This window comes from Triticum dicoccoides, chromosome 4B (genome assembly GCF_002162155.2).
Source record: "Triticum dicoccoides isolate Atlit2015 ecotype Zavitan chromosome 4B, WEW_v2.0, whole genome shotgun sequence".
Lineage (NCBI taxonomy): Eukaryota > Viridiplantae > Streptophyta > Magnoliopsida > Poales > Poaceae > Triticum > Triticum dicoccoides.
Window position 1 is genome coordinate 653,390,772 of NC_041387.1, and position 13,861 is coordinate 653,404,632.

Consider the following 13,861-nt stretch of genomic DNA (forward strand, 5'->3'; position numbering starts at 1 on the left):
CCCCCGCTGAGCTGCCCAAGGTGATTTTCTTCTTTGGCAATCTCGATTGTTGTTTTTCATCTAAGTATGTGGTGATGAATAATGCAAAATTTTATTAGCTTCGATGCCATGCTATACATAGTGGTTTAAATAACTTGTGTTTCTTATACTAGAAAGTAATTTAGAATTTGTTTCTATTTCAATTAGATCCCTGATGCAGACAAGGATTGTGTGGTTGTACATGTCACTCGCTATGAGGCGGATGACTTGAATATACGCACTGGGAAAACAGAGTTCTTAGGCTGTTGGATCCTGGAAGCCATTTGCGCTTATACCAAAGTCAAGTTGTATTCCAGCCTCACTGTTGTCAGGCATGTTATCCAGGTTGTACTGAAGCACAAGAAGTTCAAAGCTACTCCTTCATTTGTGGGGCATATTGTTCTGGTCAAGCTTACACAGGAAGATGACGTGGCATGCCTCCACAAACAAGTTTATGAGTGGCAAGGCCACAAGGTTATCTTCATGAAGGTTCACAGGATTGAGCTGTTGCCGGACATCCTCGATGATGATCATGGCAAAGTTCGTCTTGTGTCCAGCCCAAATTAGATCGAGGCATGAAATTTTTTCCCCAGCTAGTGTTTAATAGTAGTTTGGATTGTGTCTAATTATCCGAACCTTGCCTGTTATCGAGCCTTCTGGGGCTAGTACTCTATTTGAATCCGTCCATGGGAACTGCTGGTACTTTTGTGTGCCCGTGAATCATGTGAGAACCATCATAATTGTTGCAGAAACAGATGCGTCCTCCCTAGTTTTTTCATGAATATGGCATGGTAAGACATAAGTTGTCACAGTTTATCATACGAGCAATGTGTGTTTGTATGAAATAGAGTACTTGTTCAAGAACTGTGCATCGACATATACAAAAGTACTTGTAAAGACTGTTGGTGCTACCCCACTTGTAAGCAGTTGTGCAAAACACGACACATTGGCTCAGCTTGCTTCAACACTAGGCTATCGACTAGCTAACAATCAACAATCTGTTGTCTGACATATAAGCAACTATGTATCTTGTTACAGTGGCTCATGCAGTTAACTGAGGCCATAATGTAAATTCCAAACGTTTACATGCTAGTCCAGCATTCATGTGGAACCCTCACATTAAACTCGGTTTCATAAAAACTTGAAAAGCATAAGTTAAGCAATTTTATACATCTCAATGATTCATAGAACATAACAAACATATACTAGTTCATAGCAAAAGACAAAGTTGTGATAAGGTTTACAAATCAGGAAAAAACAAGCAAGGCTTCTCTGAGCAAAGGGCCTCCCAGCATGCTTAAATTTCCTGGAGTTCACTCTGGTTTTTCCTTGTTGCCACCATCTAGGGTTAGGTTCTCTCATTCTAGAATAACCAATTATAATTGTGTTCTCAGCTGGAATGCTGAACTGAACCATGCAGTGTACTGACTAGCTGAAATTCTTGTGCATTCCACTAAATTTAAGCACCGCTATTTGCAGAAAATAAGCAAACCACAATGCCTCTTATCCGTGCACCTGTCCAAAAACAGCCGTGCAGCCGTGCCAGCTAGTCCTCGGTCCATGGATGAACTGGTAGAAAGTGCATTCCGGACTAGGATGCAGTTGTTTTCGCTCGTCCCTGCACTGCAATCAGAAAGTAAAACGTACGAATCAGCTTCTTTTAGATTGCATTGGTCATTCTACAAAGTTACTACCAATGTAGGAATACCTGGAACACTGGTGGTTAGAGGACGACAGCTAGTAATAGCCATCTCATTTTGTGCGGTTGTACTAAAACTGAGGTGTGTACTTTTGATTGGGCAGATAGAAATGATATGGAGATAGACATCCATGTTTGCACAAATACGAAATACAGTTATTTAAATAGTGACAGATATTTGCAGTGGTGTATGATTAACAACAACATCTATTGTGTTATAATTGGCACTAGATTGACAGTATGAAAGTGCCCTTAAGTAAGTAGCATCACATCACATCAACACTGCCACTAGATTAACATGCAGAACAATAGCATTAGTATTACTATCATGAGAGTAGCACATGGTCAGTAAAAGTGCAATCAAATTTGTGCAGTTCCACTGGGATAAAGCAATGTTAGCGGTGTGAGATTTAAGTGTAACTGAAAAAAAACAATTCATGGGAAATAAAATGGTGGTGGGATTGCTTCAATTTATCGACAGCACTAGACCATTACTTATAGTGACATTAGGTGGCATTACTTAATGCTTCATGTGATTTTACATTAACGGTAATGATATGGGTGTAGGGACAGCAGGGGCATAAAGTGGTGAGGCATATGTGGTTGCCGAGAGCGGCAAACACTCAGGCAACATGTCTGCATTTGTCCCATTTTTATCTCCTCGGCGACATTTTCCTATGTGAGCACAGGAAATCTAGACCTGCTCATTCTCATTTGCTCTGTCCCCCAGCACCCCTCACTTTATTTCCTTTTTCAACCAAGAGACAGGTCCACTTCCCCACCCCCCGCACCCTTCGCCATCCACCATGCTTTCTTCTCCTTTTCAACCAAGAGACCGGTTGGGTAGCCAGTATCTACTACTTTCCCCTGTTTCCTCTTAGAACCAAGTCCTAGATTCATGCTACAGCTTTCCCACTTTCTTCCCTGTTTGAACCAACTCTTAGAGTCGACTGTATGAACTAGCTTTACCTCTAATAATAGTAAAAGTCTAGGTGGCTTTGGAACAATGGACGGAAGTAGAAAAAGATCCACATGTTGCCAAGTGGGGAGCTGGGGCCATAGAGCAAGACAGGTTTCGAAGGAATATATACCCGAGGGTCGTCGGCATGTGGCAAAGACAGCGACGGGAGGACACATCTTGGACACAATACCACAAGGAGGAAGAACGGGTTGGAGGCCCTCCTGAGTCGGCGCTCTCTCGAAGAGAACGACACGGTCGCCGATCGGGATGCGTGGCAGCCATTGGTCTCCTCCCTCACACTACAAAAAAAATACACTTCCATTATGATACGTGTTTGTCACAGTAGGTCGCGTTTTTTGTCATGCATGTACATCCATGACAAATTTATGACAGAATCGAGATAGTCATACATGTGCTGTCGTAGAAGTGTTCGATGACATTACCAAAATTATCATCACAGAAGTGTCCACTGCCATGACGATAAATCGCGCGTCACAGAAGTGCTTTCGTCAAGGGTGACCGACATGTGGCATCCACCGTAACGGAACGCCGTTAAGCTATCGGGTCAGGTTTTTGATCCGATAACCGTTAACAGCCCCGACCAATGGGGATTTTCCACGTGTAAAATCATCATTGGCTAGAGGAAACACGTGTCGGCACATTGTTGGGACAGATGTCATCCACTCATTGGATAGAAGGCGCCTATGATATGTCAACACGTGGCACGACCCAACAGAGGCCCATTCCTGTGAAAAGGCTGACCCGTTTGACTTGGTGAAAAGGTGACGGGCCGGCCCATGGAAAGCCTGTTAACGGCCTATTCGCATATAGACCATTTACAGCCCGCTAACCCAAAGCCCGTTACGCCCTATCCGAATTAGGCCCAGTAGCGTCATCTGGGCCATCCAATATGATTCCAGCCCGTTTTCACTTATGTCCCATGTATGGCCCATGATGTCTTTTGGCCCATATGAGGCCCTATGTAACTCTTGGCCTATTAACGGCCTGTGGTGAAACTGGCCCGCGATGAACAATGTATTACTTTAGACCCATTAACGGCCCGTGGTGAAACTGGCCCGTAATGAACAGTGTATCGCTTTATACCCATTAAGGGCCCGTTATTCAGTTGGGCCGTTTACAGCCCATGTTATCTTTCGGCCTTCTCAGAGCCCATTTATTCTTGGGCTTATTTGCAGCATTCGGTTACTTACGGCCCATTACTGTCATTTTCTGCTTGTGGGCCAAATTCAACCCGTCATTACAGTCAGCCCGTTTGTGGTCCGTTAGTCTGTTGGGCCATTTTCATAGCGTCACCAAATACGGCCTATTAACGGCCTGTTATAGTCAGCCAATAAAACGTACGATTTCCATTATAGGCCCGTCTACGGCCCATTAAAGGCCAGTACAAAACCCATAAATGAGTCGGCGGCCCATGGATCCTACGTGACGTAGAAGGCCCATGGATCTTGTGAGACGTAGAAGGCCCATGGACACTACGAGACGTATAAGGCCCATGGATCTTGCGAGACGTAGAAGGCCCATGGATCCTACGAGACGTAGAACGCCCATGGATCCTACGAGACGTAGAAGGCCCATGGTCGGCCGAGTTGGCCCCCGTTTGAACGATATAGCATATTCAAAAAATTATCCTACTCAATACTATCACCTCTAAAAATCATACACTATACAACAAAGAGATCAAGGCATAGAAAGGTAGAATAATCCTACACTATACAATAAAGAAATTACAGCCGATTATACCCACTAGGCATTATGGTACGGCACAGGTAATAATAAAGCATACACAAACAACAAATTACATACACTGGGCAAATACGGCTCATACATCATGGACGCGCATCAACTTAACTCCATTTGAACTATAATCTCTTCAGAAAATAGGATTGGCCGGATTCAGATAGCACAAATTTCAGTCTGCAAAATCTCCAATTCCTTCATGGTTACCTCGGTGTCTTGTTTCATTTTTTTGTCTCCTGCATCTAATACCTGCATGTCTAGTCTCAACTTGTTGATTATACGTTGACAATCATGTACACGTTGTCTTGCCAACTCTAGTTGATGCTCGAGAACATCAGCACATTCCAATTCCAATCCATAATCATTCGGTAACAACCATGCCACACTGCTCGCAGATTTTTGTGTTGATGTCACTTCATCCTGAAATGTTTCTGTAAGTACACATGACTAGGGCAAAAATATAGTTACAACAGTGAAGCGAACAAGACACTATTTTGTACTACATGGCAAAACAGGACTAACAATAATGTTACACGTCACTTTCACAAAAAAATGTTACACGTCATGAAGCATAAGCAGGTGATATTTTAAAAATTATAAAAAAGATAGTCTGTGCATCCTGCATATAGAAATCCCTCTTAGCTCACCAGAGGAGCATGATGTTGGGGCCCAATCGAAAACACAGACAAGTTACAAATTTAGACAGCACGTTGCGTATAAGTAAGCAAGTAGTTGGCCATTATGTACCTCAATTAAAGTCTTAGGAGCATAATGAACAGCAGAGGGTTTCATACAAACATACTACAGCAGGCAAAACTATGCAATCATTAGCATAGTATAAACTAGATTGTGAGCTTCATGCAATAATAGTTGGTTAATAGACTTCAAAGCTTCAGGCACACTTCGGCAGAGTAATTAAATGGTAAGGCCTTTAATTATGTCAACTAATAGTGATACAAGTACCAAACATCAGGCATAATTATTTGGGCATCTCATTAAGTCAGGACAAATAAAGCAATTGAAAAGAGAAAATTAACTATGCCTGAAACAAACAAGGAATTGAACTGTTGAGTTGCATACAGTGACTTACCTTAGCAGGTTGAAGAGGCTCAGCGCAGCTCCTACTTCTCTTGATAGGCTCCTTCCTAACATCTTGTACTTGGAAATCCTCAATCTTATCTTCATTGCACCCCCTCTGCAAGGTGACACAAACTAGTTACTCGTCTCCTTGGAAGATAAATATGCATACTTTCCAGTCTGTGAACACAAAAGGATGAGATTATAATAAAACAACACCACATAATGAAATACGCTGCATCTCTTGCACTTGCACACAATGAAATGAGCATTTACTATGTCTGCACTATGTAAAAACTAGGCATACCTTCGAACTGGATCTCCAGGTACTCTTGGAGAGCCTACTGTAGTGTACAGCCAAACCTTTATTCACCTATGAGTTAGACAAGGCCCCACTACAGCAGCCCTTAGTGTTTAAATCGTTGACAAGCTCTGTTAGAGTGTTAGGTCAAGAACAGCAAGTAATCAAAGCAAACAGTCCTAGTATGGCTGGCTGATGCAAACAAGCAATTGAACAGATGTGTGAGCAAATCTTACATATCAAGAAAAGAAGCAAAGAAGGAGGCTTAAAGACCACCACTTGACTGACCAGATTTAAGGGGCATTTAAACATCATGTGCAACGTATGAACTAACATAAACATTGCATATTCCAGATTCTACAATGGAATGCACATGTATTAGGTTATGCCATGTATGATGATGCCTAAATGTACAGATAGCAGGCAGGAGTGATTCATCATTGCACGCACAATTGAATTGCAGGTTAAGGGCCAGTTCGATTCCGCCTTTTCAGGGTATATTGTCAAAATAAGCCATAAAATATGTAAAGAAGTCATTTTTGAGTTATGGGCTTGGGCTTAACTAATTTCGCTTTGGAGGGGGGTTGTTTCGGGTAGAACCTCACTAAAAATTGAAGGGAAGGGGAATGATGAGTTGCTACAAGCTGCTCCTGCTGCTGCTATATGATGAATTGCTATGAGCTGCTCCTGCTGCTGCTATATGATGAATTGCTATGAGCTGCTCCTGCTGCTGCTATATGATGAATTGGTATGAGCTGCTGGTGGTATATGATGAATTGCAGACTGCTGCTGCTGTATGATGAGTTGCTATGAGCTGCTGCTGCTGCTATATGATGAGTTGCTACAAGTTGCTCCTGCTGCCGCTATATGATGAATTGCTATGAGCTGCTCCTGCTGCTGCAATATGATGAATTGCTATGAGCTGCTGCTGGTATATGATGAATTGCAAACTACTCCTGTTGTATGATGAGTTGCTATGAGCTGCTGCTGCTGCTATATGATGCTTTCAGGTGATGCTGCTATATGATGCTTTCAGGTGATGCTGCTATATGATAATAACCAGCCACTTGGACCATCGAATTTCAACAAATAATTGTTCTTCATTTAAATGTGGGTCATGCATTCTTTGTTTAAATTAGGCAATGGGATCTCTGTGGAAAACATTGACCAAAGTAGATTGTGCCAAGTAGATGGTATCTTTGTATTTGCATTTTGAGAAAATAGTGATGGTCTGTTTTCCTATCATATTAATTACTGCACTGGGTTCAATTTGTGATGTTTGCAAGTCAAATTAATTTCCATATGTGCAGCAAAATGAAAAATATATATAATGCAATCTAGACTTTCCACTGATCATACCAAAGATAAGCTGAAAACGCAATGAAAAGAACTGGTTGGCGTATTACATGGAGCTTATATTCACAGGTGCTTATTTTCTTACGATAACTCATAATAACTGTCCCTAAGAAACTTGGCTAATAGAACTGGCATACAAATAACATGTCACGATGATTGCAATGGAGGAGTGACGTACCATAGCACACTATATAGGCTGACCACTGCCTCTCCTTTTTGTGCGATGTTCCATGAAATTGCCACATACATCTTGTACTTTTTCATTGTGTAACCCTATCTGCAAGTTGACACGGCTAATTTCAGACATCTCTACATGATACTACATTGCATATCCCTTGCGCATATTTAAACCACCAATTAACGATTGTGTGCGTACCATAAACTAGCCATGACTCTGTATGCTGGACTGGCAGGCACTCTAACGGAGCCTAATGTAGTGCACTGGAATTCCTACATGCCACCTACGATTTTGTGTAATGTACTGCCCCTGTTCCTAAATATATGTCTTTGTAGAGATTCCAGTATGGACCACATACATATGTATATAGATGCATTTTCGAGTGTAGATTCACTCATTTTGCTCCGTATGTAGCCTATAGTGGAATCTCTAGAAAGACTTATATTTAGGAACGGAGGTACGAGGTACTATCATGTATGACATCTACATATTTAATTTAGCAGCCAGTAGTAGAAATCATTGTCTGCACAAAGGGATTACTGGTCGAAAATCCTAGCAAAGCACGCTGGCAGGCACAGAACAATACAAGAGAGAGAGACGCGCTTACAAGGTCATAGAAATGCCTCAGTCCAGGATCTTGGTTGGCCAAGCTGTTAGATCCAGAAGAAACATCGTCCTTGTAGTTTTTGCCAGCTACATAACAGGTAACAGCGGCCGGTTAGTATATTTGAAGTACATCGGGCAGGTGATGCTGGACGGGTTTAAAGGTGACAAGTACCTAGGCCGTGGCGGGTGCTTGGCATCTCTCCAGACGGTGGGAATCAGGTTAGAAACATCGAGGGTGATGACACTGCGCAGGCTATCGGGGTCCGGTAAGGAGATCTAGAACTGTCGAGTAGGGTGTTTGTGGAGTGGCTCCGGTAGGGTGGACTATGGTGTGGGCGAAGCGGATCTGTGGCCATGGACGAGGGCGTAGGTGAAGCTGCTTTGGTGGTTGGGTTAAGGATGGTGTCGACGATGCAGATCTGCGGCCGTGGACGGGGCGTCAGAAGCTGCTCCGGTGGTTGGGTTAAGGATGGTGTCGACCATGCGGATCTACGGCCATGAACGGGGTGTCAGAAGCTGCTCCGGTGGTTGGGTTAAGGGTGGTGTCAACGATGCGGATCTGCGGCCATGGACGGGGCGTCAGAAGCTGCTCCGGTAGGTTGGATGAGGGTGCGAGGAAGCAGATCTGAGGCCGTGGACTTGTGAGTTGGCAAAGCGGCCCCGGTAGGATTGAGAATGGTATAGGCGAAGCTACTCCGGTAGGGTTGACGCTGGTGTCGGCGAAGCGGCTCCGATAGGGTTGAGGAAGGTGTCGGCGAAGCGCCTCCGGTAGGGTTGAGGAAGGTGTCGGCGAAGAGGATCAGAGGCTGTCGACGGGGGAGTCGATGGGGCGGCTCCGGGGGGTGTGGACGAAGTGTCTCCGGTGGGGAGTACGAATGAGCCGCTGCAGATGCGCGGCGGTTGACGACAGTACCGATGAAGCAGATCCGGCGCTGTCGACAAGGCCGACACTGAATGGGCTGTGGTATAGTGGTGGATGAGCAGTCTACTTGTTTCTAGGGGAGGTGGGAGGGGTAGATGCGGCCGCAGAAGCAGATCCGGCGAGGTGGACGCCACTGGCAGTGAATGGGCTATGGTACGCCGGTGGATGAGCAGTCTAGGGTTTCGAGAGGGGAGGGGAGAAAGGGCGATGAAGTACGGACGGCGTCATGTAAGATGCTCTGGTGCTGTGGATTTAGTCGTTTTTGCGGGAGGAGGGGAGAGGAAATGGGGTGGCGTGTAGTGGGGGGAACCAGAAGTTACCAAAGCAGCCCTGACCTATCATGTAGATGAGGGTGGTATTGTAACTGTTGGTCTCCGTGCACCAAGGACCTTATGTTCAAGCGATGCATGTCCATGGTCGCTAGATAGTGATACGTGAATGAATTGTGCAATCACTCTCACACGCATACCTATCTCATTTCCCTATGGGCATCGGAATCACACACGCGCACTTCGTGTATTTCTCTCCCTCCATCAGGGTTAAATTCGTCTTTCTACCCCGTCCTACAAGTCTCTCACACAGAAACACACACGCTCTCTATGTCTAACACGCCCACCCCTTTAATTCCGCCCACCCACAGCCACTAATGTCTCAAAGTATAATAATGTCTCTCACACATATGCTATCTACCTATCCCTTAATATAGCTAGATATGTGTCACATAAACTCCTTCTCCCTACTAGCAAGATGCCCATGTGCGTTGCACGGAACATCAAGATGCATTTGTATGAGAAGTTTATCTTGTGGGGGAAAAGGATGAAGGAGGGAATGCCTTATTTGCAAATGCGGAGAGGGGTGTGGGTATCTTTTTGCAAAATTGCCATATTTTCCTTCATGTCCGTCGGATATAAATCGGATGGCCTATATTGCAGGATGGCAGGAACACCATCATCACCAACTCTGTTTTTTTAAGAGTAGAGATATGTGAGTGTCACTGCCCCCCCCCCACACACACAGTTCCCAACACCAAAGGAGTAGGGTGACACCTCGATCTTGATACTAATCTATCGACTGGCTTCTCTCTCAAACATACACACACACACTACCCAACACCGAAGGAGTAGGGTGACACCTCGATCTTGATACTAATCTATCGACTGGATTCTCTCTCAAACATACACACAGACACACTACCCGGCACTGAAGGAGTAGGGTGGCACATCGATCTTGATAATAATCTATCGACTCCTCTTTCAAACACACACACACACTCGCTAGTTGTGCCTCTGTGCCTACCGTGCACACTCTCGATACGTCTTTCTCTCCCTGCACCCCCAACAATGACAGTAGAAGGGTGACAACTCGATCTGATCATAATCTGTCAATTGGTTTCTCTCTCAAACATTGTGTCTCATTTCCTCGCTCGGTAGCCCCCTCGATATGTAGACTTCTCGCGCGCGCACAACTGTAGTGAAGATGACGCTGAACCCAGTGTGCCTTGTTTTTACCGGCCTCATTTGATAGTTTTCACCCTGTTTTTTGTTAATTAACAAGGCAACCTTTTCTTTGTTACTACTCCCTCCGTTCCAAAATAGATGACTCAACTTTGTACTAACTTTAGTATAAAGTTGGGTAATCTATTTTGGAATGGAGGGAGTACTAGTGAATCTGAAATCATTCGGGGCAGACATAAAACATATCACTTCAACCCAATTATCGCAGCAACTACTTTAAAAGAAATTAGCTAGCTGCTGTGCATTGCACGGAACATCAAGATGCATTTGTATGAGTAGTTTATCTTGTGAGATAAAAGGCTGAACGAGGGAAGACCTTATTTGCGAACGTGGAGAGACGTGTGGGTATATTTTTGCAAAATTGTCATAGTTTCTTTCCTATCCGTTAGATATAAATCCGACGGCCTATATTGCACGATGGCACGCACACCATCATCACCAACTCTGTTTTCTACTCCCTCCGTTTGAAAATACTTATCATCAAAATGGATAAAAATAGATGTATCTAAAACTAAAATACTTCTAGATACATTTCCTTTTATCCATTTTGATGACAAGTATTTCCGGACGGAGGGAGTATTTGTCTTTTCAGAGATTTCAACAAGTGACTATGACCGGACCTTACCAACATACTCAAAAAAGTAGTCCATAATTTTCATGTTACACTCTTTTCTTGGCGGTGCAGTGCCATCTGGATACCTCATAAATAAATCAAGGATAAATCTGACCCCTTCCTGAAAAGACATACGTAGAAAAATGAGTGAATCTACACTCTAAAATATGTCTACATACACATTCGTATGTGGTAGTCCATTTGAAATCTGAAAAAGACAATTATTTAGGAACGAATGGAGTATATATAAGAGTAGACATGGAGATATATCTCCAGCATGGTCTACAACAAAAATGTGCTGGGCTGGTTAGCGCTGGATGCTCGCAACGTGATGACATGAGTTCGAATTCTGTCTTTTAGCTTTAGATTTGTATATTATATATTACTCTACTTATTTACTCCCTCCGTTCCTAAATATTTGTCTTTCTAAAAATTTCAACAAGTGACTACATACGGAACAAAATGAGTGAATCTACACTCTAAAATATGTCTATATACATCTATATGTAGTAGTCCATTTGAAATCTCTAAAAAGACAAATATTTAGGAACGGAGGGAGTAATATATACTTCTTTCGCTACTGTACTGACATTTGAACCCACAGAGTACTTAGAATATTAAGGATGGACTTGTTTATTTTTAACTTTCTGTACGAAGCTGTAGCCACCCTGCAAGTCACGTGTACACTATACATGCAATTAAATTTTTTTAGAGGGACAATAATACAGGAAATTAACTCAAATGGATTGGATGTCACTCTATTATTTCCAGCATAAAGAGCATCTCCAACGGCAGCCAACAAATTTCCTCCCGCTTCCTTCCGTGGAGGACGACATCAAACGCCAGCGGCATACATTTTTACCACTCTAACCAACCAGATGAAACTCGTGCAAACACGGACTGATTTCATATAAGCATGAAGGATTTCGTATAAAAAGCCGGATCTTCATGTAAACATGATGGATTTCATTACATTTACATGAACTAAGAGGTGCCAATCCGGCTCTCTTGTATAATTAATATTCCCTCCGTCCGGAAATACTTGTCCTAGAAATGGATATATCTAGACTTATTTTAGTTCTAAATGGCCGCCCGCGGATCCCTTTGTCTTCCTCATGTCCATCAGACACTTGCGGGGTCGACAATGGTCCTCGGAAGAGACGAAGCAGCAAAGAAACCACCTAAATCCGCGGTCGTCGCCTCGGCGGTGGCCTTCATGGGTCCCAAGTGGCGGCGGTCTCCCGTGTTCTACTTCTCCTCGATGATGGCGGCAGACAGGGAGAAGCTGGCCACCAACTGGTCGCTCTCCATGCACCCGGCTTCTGTCTCTGCCTGCATGGCACTGCCGCAGGCATGGGAGGCGCGCCCACAGACACGGGAGGCGCGGCCACCGCAGACACTGGTAGCACAATACGATGCGGCAGCGACGGCGCCCGTACCGGCGTGCTCGCCGCCGTGCTGGCGTTGAGCAACTCGCCACTCCTCATCGAGCTGAACTGGAGCGGTGAGTTGCTGAACCACGCGCCTGCTTGGGGCGGCAACTGGCTCCGTCGGGCCAAGCGAGGTTGGTGAAGCACCAAGCGGCCTCGCCCGTATCCAAAGGGCTCGACGGGCCACCCAACCGGGTAATATGCCGGAGAACGGCTCACCGGAAGCCATCGGAAGGGTGGAGAAAATGGTGAAGGAGGAGATGGCAGAGCGGCGGAGGGGTGCGATTCTTGCCCGCTGTCTGTCTGGCCTTGTGTAAATAGAGGGAGGACGGTAGGAGCTTGGCCGGCGTCTGGCCTCGTTTAAACTGAGGGCGGATGGGAGGAGCTCGGCCGTTGTTGCGTTTAATTCCGGCCCGCTCATGAACGAACGTGTGGCTGGAGTAGGATTCTCGGTTTGCATGCAGGTTTAACGGAGGGGTTTAATGGAGGCGCCGGGCGTGCAGTAGGCGGCACAGTACTATTTGATTTGACAACATTAATGAGCCGTCAAATCACAAAGGCCCTCGCCTGTCGTGAAATCGACCGAGCTAGACTGCCCCGCCCTCTAGCCTTTTAAAAAAATGTATATACTCCACTTTTGTACAGTAGTAGTATCGATGGATTGCGCCACGGAGCAAAACTTGAAATTGAAAAAAAAGGTGGTATATATAGAGAGCGCTCATGAACTATGTGTCATACATGGCAATAAATAAAGTACTACATGATACTTATATGATACATGGCGCAGGAGTACTAAGTATTATTAATACAGTTTTGCTAGAACTCATCTAGATGAGATATAATTTGGTCTCATTCATCTTTTATAGCCATTGGATGTGATGATATAAGATGTGTGTGTGCTGACGTGGGTTGTATTTGTTCTTGTGCAACAAACTGACCACTACATGTCATGTTTGATAGTCTCAAGTCATTAAAAGCATACAAGCCCCACATCTCTTCTTGGTTGATTCCTCTATTTATGTCAAAAAAGAAGAAACAACGTGAGAGTTAATGCACCACGCCTATATGTTAGACTAGCCACAATGGTGAGTAACATACACTAGTAACATACACATATCCCTAGACTATGTTACTACCTTCATAGTGGGTACTACCTCCGTCCTGGTTTATAGGTCCCTTTTATAGTTTGTGCCAAATTTTGACTAAAGATTTAACTAACAAAATGTTAATGCATGTCAAGAAAAATTATCTCATTGGGTTCGTCTTTGAACATAGTTTTGAAAAATATAATGTTTGGTGACATGCGTGAACATTTTCTTAGTTTAACCTATGGTCAAAATTTGGCACGAAATACAATGGGGACCAATAAACCCGGACGGAGGTAGTATTAACATAAGGGTGGTAACATGCAAAGCTTCATTTATTAGG